Below are 8,119 nucleotides of genomic sequence, written 5' to 3' on the forward strand. Positions count from 1 at the left end.
CATCTGATCACCCTACCAGTGACGTTTGTCCTACCTCGCTGGGGTATCATTGCAAAGTATAAGTTCACTTAGTTTACTTGGAATCTGTTTTGCTAAAATTAATTGGTTGAAAAATGTGGTTTTTTGCAAAGTCTTATAAAAGGTTATCCGTTCTTTTTTTCAACAACGTTTTTAATGGCTTCAGCCACTATCAATTTATTTAGTGCTAAAAAACTGAATGGCCAAAACTATTCAAGTTGGAAACATATGCTCACAACGATACTCATCATCGAGGATCTGAAGTTTGTCCTTACGGAGGAATGTCCTTCTATTCCACCTCAGAACGCTACTCGAAATGTTCGAACGACATACGAGCGTTGGTCACGGGTAAACAAGAAGGCGCGAGCCTATATTCTAGCCAGTCTTAGTGGCGTGTTGGCCAAGAAACACGAGTCCATGGTCTCAGCTCGTGAGATCATGGAGTCCATATGGGGAATGTTCGGACAGCCGTCTGGGCAGCTCAAACATGAGGCTCTGAAACACATCTTCAGCTCCAAAATGGAGGAAGGCACCTCTGTTCGTGAACACGTGCTGAATATGATGGTCCACTTTAACGTGGCAGAGATGAATGGGTCTAAAATCAATGAGGACAGTCAGGTTAGCATTATCCTGAATTCATTGTTGAAAGCTTCTTTCACTTTGTTAGCAATACAATTCTTAACAAAGTGGACTACTCCATTACCACTCTTCTCAACGAGTTGCAAACTTACCCATCCTTGCTGAAAAGTAAGGAGAAAAAGGGAGGTAAGGCAAATGTTGTCTCATTCTCTAAAAGGTTCTATCGAGGTTCGATCTAAGGAACAAAGTTTGCACCTTCAACTTCTAACGCTGGAAAGGGGAAGAAGAAGAAAGGTGGTAAAGGAAAAGGGAATGCGCCTGCTAACCCACCACCTGTCGCCCAGAAGAAGCGTCCACTGCCGGTTGAAAAAGGAAAATGTTTCCACTATAACCAAGACGGAAACTGGAAGAGGAATTGTCCTCATGGTCTGAAGGAAAAGAAGGCTGCCAAGGCTAAGGCCAAGGCAGACAAAGGTAAATATGATTTACTTGTATTAGGAACTTGTTTAGTAGAGAATGATGATTCTGCTTAGATAGTAGATTTCGACGCCACTAATCATGTATGTTCTTCTTTTTAGAAGATTAGATCTTGGCGACAGTTGGAGGCTAGTGAGATGACATCACGAGTAGGCACCGGGCATGACGTCTCAGCTGTGGCAGTAGGAGACATCCAGCTTAACTTTACATAATAGGTTTATTATATTAAAATATGTCTTTGTAGTTCCTGAACTAAAAAGGAACCTTATTTCTGTAAAATGTTTGTTACAATACAATTACACTATTTCTTTTAAATTGAATAAAATGTTTATTAATAAGGATGGTATTGAAATTTGTACAGCTAAACTGGAAAATAACTTGTATGTGATAAGACCTTTAGCCTTAAGTTCCCTCCATAACATAGAGATGTTTAAATCTGTCGTAACTCAATCTAAATGCCAACGAGTTCCTCCAAAAGAAAATTCCCAACTTTGGCATCTTCGATTAGGACACATCAATCTCAATAGGATTGAGAGATTGGTGAAGAATGACCTTCTAAGCGAGTTAGAGGAAAATTCTTTATCAGTGTGCGAATCTTGCCTTGAAGGTAAAATGACTAAAAGACCTTTTACTGGAAAAGGTTATCGAGCCAAAGAACCTCTTAAATTATTATAGTCTAACCTTTGTGGTCCTATGAATATGTGAGTTCGAGGAGGCTGTGAGTACTTTATCAGTTTTACTGATGATTACTCGAGATATGGGTATGTCTATCTAATGCAACGAAAGTCTGAATATTTTGAAAAGTTCAAATTATTTAAGGCCGAAGTTGAGAATGCTTTGGATGGACGAATAAAAACACTTCGATCAGATCGAGGTGGAGATTTTTTGGATTGGTTTATTTAGTAGGCCTAAAAGGAAGGCTAATGTGAACACTAAGTAGTATGCCTATATGTGTAGGTTCGACGCCCACTAGAGAACCCTATCATGTTGGGGTTTGTGCCTTAAAGTCTCATGTCCTATAGTTTGTAAACAACTTTGTACAAACACTTGTGATGTATAATATATATGATATTTACTTCACCTCTTGACTTTGCACATTTAGATGCTTTTTATTTACCACAAACCTATAAACTTAATATCCCTAGTTGTCTTTATGTGCTTAAGCATGTATGTAGTGACATACAAGTGGATCATGTCTTAAGTGACAACCAAAAAAGTCTGTAGTATATGGATATAGGAGGGAAACCTTATCCTGGTAACACTACGGACGCGGCCCGCTTTGTAGAATTGTTACAAATGTTGTGACTTGTCACAGATGGTCTGATCCTGATCATTCGTGTAGTGGACATGCGAGCAAGGGCGTCCTATACAAAGAATTTGTATAAGACCTGACCTCGAAGTGTTAATGTCTTGTCATATAACTCTATTCATGACTAAGACTTCACTTCACTAGGATGACCATAGGTAACATGACCTCAATCCTAAATGAGTTGGGTACTCCTGCCATTGAGGGTGGTCCTTTGATTTACATGGGTGCGAGTAGCCAGAGCGCCGACTCAAACCTACCATTTTGGAGATTCGTCTGATTTGGGAGCTAGGAAATCAGCTTCACAAGATGAATTTCACTCCTTCCCCAAAGTAGGAGTAAGTAGATAGATTGCTCTCTTAAGGGTTGATCCCGAGGCTTGAACGATGTGGTGCCACGCACCTTCTTATGGCCCGAGAGGTGTTCACACATAGTAGGACTATGTTGTATTGTTCATTAGAGGAATCAGTGGTACTTAAGGAAGAAGATGTAATTATAGGGACAAAATGGTAAATTGGTCTGCTGTAATTATGAGCATCTGTGAAGGGTCATCGTATTGATGATTGGTTATATCAATGGACATAGGACTATATCTATGGCAAGAAGAGTTCAACTGTCAGTCTTAGTGGAATGCCTAGTAGTTAACAGATGGTGGATATCGTGACTAAAGAGTTTAGTCAGCTATTCACTTACCGTTGGAGCTTCGAGCCATAGGTCCATAAGGTCCCCTCGGTTAGCTTGGATACAAGTTGAGAGTCAATTTTTGGGTCAGTTTGAAATGTTCAAATTGACAAGAAGGAGTTAAATTATATATGATATAATTGAACGAGTTAATTAAATATGATATAATTAACTTTATATATGAGATACATTAATTTGGAGGAAATTGGATATAAATATGATTTATATCTAGTAGAGAAAAATATTATAATTAATATACGATATTAATTTATATGTTATGAATATGATGAAATCACATCCATTGGACCCATAAAGGAAATGGGACGGCATCTCTTCTATTCTAATAACGGATGAGTGTATTAAACGATCACTTTGAGATGCATAAATAGCTAACGGTGTGTTAAGCATGAGATGCGCGGACATTGTGTTAAAGAGTGTGTCATCGCTTAGAAAATAAGTGCCTGCACGATCGCTTACATATACGATATTGCTTAGCGATTGCTTACCGACTACACCTTCGCGCGCTATTAACTAAACGATCATTTACCTTTTCCTAAGCGATCGTTTAGCCCTCGATATTTACTAAACGATCGTATAGATGATCGCTTAGTTTTTCCTGCATGACCATTCAGACGATCGCTCACAATTTTCCTACATGATCGTTTAGATGATCGTTTACCCTTTCCTACACGATCGTTTAGGCGATCGCTTACTTTTTACTACACGATTGTATATTTCACCTAAACAATCAAGCATCTTGTCTATGCGATATATGGCCTCATCTCCCACTTGCTTGATCATTGTGTACGGTCTCTCTTCCTTCTTCCTTCTACCAAATCCAAACAAAGCCCACACTTTGGATTCTCACTCCAAGAATACTGAGGGCTCTGAGTGGTGGTGTCATCTTCATTTCCTTTTGCCCGAGTGGTGATTTTTCGTGGTAGACGGTTGGGTTTTAGACTCGCTGTGAAGAAGAAATCTTCATCTGGTATGATCTCTTGATCTCTTTAGCATTATGAATGCATATTAGTATGTTTTGAATGTATATGTGATAATTTTGTCACAATGAATTGGAAAGATCCGCATCCGCTTGTAGGTACTCTTGAATAAGAGTTTCTTCAATTTGTATCAGAGCACTCGGTTTCTGATATTCCAATTCATTACTGCAAAAGAATTTCATTTATATTCACGGTGGGTGCAGCATGTCTACTCTCTGTTTTAATTGTTAATTTGTTTGTGGATGTGTGGATTAATGGAAATTTCTGGGATATAACCTCAATTTGTTGAATTCTCTAGTTAATTGTTAAAGCCCTTGCGTTTTTTGGGCACCATTAGTTGCTTTCGAGTCTATAAGTTCAAAGTTAGTTTGGGTCTTAAGTCGTTCGTGATGAAGTTCGAAGCAAGGATTGCTGTTCTTCATGGAAGAAGACGATCAAATGTTGGTCGAGTCGTATAGTCTCTCAACTAAGCGATCAAAGCGTTTTAACACCTTTTGTGATTTTTTCGGACCCTTTGCAAAATAAAACTAATTTTCATTTTATTCTTCAGTTAGAATAACCGAATAAGTTTTTCCCACTAACGCATGATTGTGAAGTTTTGGTCAATTATCACATAATTGACCAATTTAATTAATAAATGAATATAATCATATTATATTCTTACCCTATAGTTTGATATCATATATCTACTATAGTCATTTCTCATACATTTAGTCAATTATATCATATATAATTAACCAGTTCAATTGTATCATATATAATCGAACTCCCTCTTGTCAATTTGAACATTTCAAACTGACCCAAAAACTTATTCTCGACTTTATCCAAGCTACCTAGGGAACCTTATGAACCTATGGCTTGAAGCTCCAACGATACGTGAATAGCTAACTAAACTTTTTAGCCACGAGATCCACCATCTGCTAACTGCAAAGAATTCCACTAAAGACCAACAGCTGAACTCTTCTTACCATAGATATATTTCTGGATCCATCGTATATAACCAATCATGAGTACGATGACCCTTCACAGATGTTCATAAATATAGCTGGGCCAATTTACCCTTTTGCCCCTGTAGTTACATCTCACTTCTTAAGTACAACTAATTCCTCTAATTAATAATACAACATGTGTGAACACCTCTCGGGCCAAGAGAAGGTGTGTGGCGCCATATCATTCAAGCCCTGGAATCAGACCTTAAGGGAGTTATCTATATACTTGCCCCTGCTTCGGGGAAGGAGTGAATTTCATCTTGTGTAGCTGAGTTCCCAAATCCCAAATCAGACGAATCCCCAAAATGGTAGGATTGAATCGGCAACTTGGCCACTCGCACCCATACAAATCAAAGAACCGCCCTCAATGGCAGGAGTTCCCAACTCACTCTGGATTGAGGTCATATTACCTATGGTCATCCTAATGAAGTGAAGTCTCTGTCATAAACGGTGTTATATAACGAGACGTTAACACTTCGTAGTCAGGTATTATACAAACTCTTTGTATAGGATGCCCCTGCTCGCATGTCCCCTACATGAATGATCAGGATCAGACCATCTGTGACAAGTCACAATACTTATGACCATTCCATAAAGCTGGCCGCATCCGTAGCGTTACCAAGTCAAGGTTTCCCTCCTATATCCATATACTACAAACCATTTTGGTTATCACTTAAGACATGATCCACTTGTATGTCACCCCATACATGATTAAGCTGCATATAGATAACCAGGGATTTTATGCTTTTTGGTTTGTGGTAAAGTAAATAAAACAAATAACTGAGCAAAATCAAGATGTGAAGTAAATATCATATATTATACAACACAAGCGTTCGTACAAACTGTTTACAAACTACATGGCACGAGACTTTAGGGCATCAACCTAAAAAATCTCCCACTTATCCTAAAGTGAAGTGGGGTGTACATAAAACTAGTACAAAACAATAAACTAAGGCATAAAAGCCCAGAACAAGAAAATCTCCCACTTGCCCTAGTCTAGCCGTGGGCAATCCTGTAGACCCATTCTCTGAAGGTGACCATCAAACACTATAGCCGTGAGAGCCTTAATAAACGGGTCAGTAACGTTATGCTCTAAAGCGATCTTGGTGACGATCACGTCCCCTGAATGCACTATCTCGCAGATCAGATGATACTTCCACTCTATGTGTTTGCCGCGCCTGTGACTCCAAGGCTCCTTGGAGTTCACCACTGCCCCACTATTATCACAATAGAGTGTAATGGGCCTAGACATATCTAGAAAAACTTCCAGTTTTATCAAGAACTTTCTGAGACAGATGACCTACTTAGAAGCTTCACAAGCCGCTACATACTCCGCCTCCATAGTCGGCGATGCACCCCTACTTAGTGCTTCGCCACATTACACCTCCTCCGTTAAGAGTAAAGATTGACCCTGACATGGACTTATGAGAGTCCTTGTCAGTCTGAAAGTCAGAATTGGTGTATCAAATAAGGATCAAATCCCTAGATCCATACACGAGCATGTAGTCCCTCGGTCTCCAAAGATACTTGAGGATGTACTTCACTTGGCTTGGGTTAGACTGATACCTACTGATTATGCCCACAGCATAGCAGATGTCTAGACGAGTACAAAGCATTGCGTACATCAAACTGCCAACGACAGACGCATATGGGACCCATCTAATCTCTTAACCTCTTGAGGCATCTTAGGACACATGTCCTTAGACAAAGTAACTCAATGCCTGAATGGCAGTAGGCCTCTCTTGGAATCCTGCATTGAGTACTTGAACAACATCTTGTCAATGTACAATGCCTGAGACAGTGCTAGCACTTTGTTCTTACAATCCCGAAAGATTTGTATACCTAGAACAAACTAAGCCTCTCCCAAATCATTCATTTGGAATTGGGTTGCTAGCCAGTTCTTAACTGTAGTCAGTAGACCTACATCATTCCCAATGAGTATTATATCGTCTATGTACAACACTAAGAAGACTACTGAAGTGTTGATGAACTTCTTGTAGACATACGGTTCGTCAACGTTCTGAGCCATACGACTTGATCGCAATATCAAACCGTATGTTCCAAGACCGTAAATAGATCGATGCAACTTGCAAACCTTTCGCTCTTGACCTTGGGCTATGAATCCCTCAGGTTACACCATGTAAATGTTCTCCTCAAGATTGCCATTCAGAAAGGTTGTCTTGATGTCCATTTTCCATATCTCATAATTATAATAAGCTGCAATGGACAGGAGGATGCAGATCGACTTTAGCATGGCAACAGGTGAGAAAGTCTCCTCATAGTTGACTCCCTTTACTTGTGTATAACCCTTTGCCATAAGTCGAACCTTGAAGGTCTGTACCTTCCCATTAGCACCCCGTTTGTGCTTGTAGATCTATTTGCAACCTATATCTCTTACCCCATCGGGCTGATCTACAAGATCCCATACTGAGTTGAAGTACATAGTCTCCATTTCGAGATCCATGGCCTTGACCCATTCATCTCGATCAACATCCTCCATTGCCTTCTGATAAGACAACGGATCCTCAACGTTGCCATCTGCTACCATAGCAAGGATTTTCGTGAAACCCAGATAGCGAACGGGTGGGTTCGCAACCCTCTCACTACGCCGAGGTTCCCTCAACTCTTGAGGTGGAATCAGCCTACTAGATGAACTCCCATCAATACTCTTGTTGATGTAGCAGGCTCTTCGACAACTCTTGTTGAAGTTTCAGTAGTTTCATTAGAAAGCTCATGCAACATGACTTTACTTCAGGGACTGTGCTCCCTTATATGATCCTTCTCCAGGAAAGTAGCATTCGTGGAAGAAAACACCCTATTTTTTGACGGATCATAAAATTAACCCCCTCGTGTACCTTTGGGGTAGCCTAAAAGAGGCATAACTGATGACGGGAAATTAGATATCAAATACTCGACAACTAAAATCCTTTGGATGCAATATGCGATGCATGTTCTTAAGGTATGCATTGATAGTCATGCGTCGATGGTCATGCGTTGGAATGACTATGCGTTAATGAATGTATGCGATGACTATGCGTCCTGTCATAAGTTTTCTTGTGCTTACACCAAGT

Source organism: Benincasa hispida, chromosome 11 (genome assembly GCF_027475165.1).
Source record: "Benincasa hispida cultivar pf3 chromosome 11, pf3_genome.v1.1, whole genome shotgun sequence".
NCBI lineage: Eukaryota > Viridiplantae > Streptophyta > Magnoliopsida > Cucurbitales > Cucurbitaceae > Benincasa > Benincasa hispida.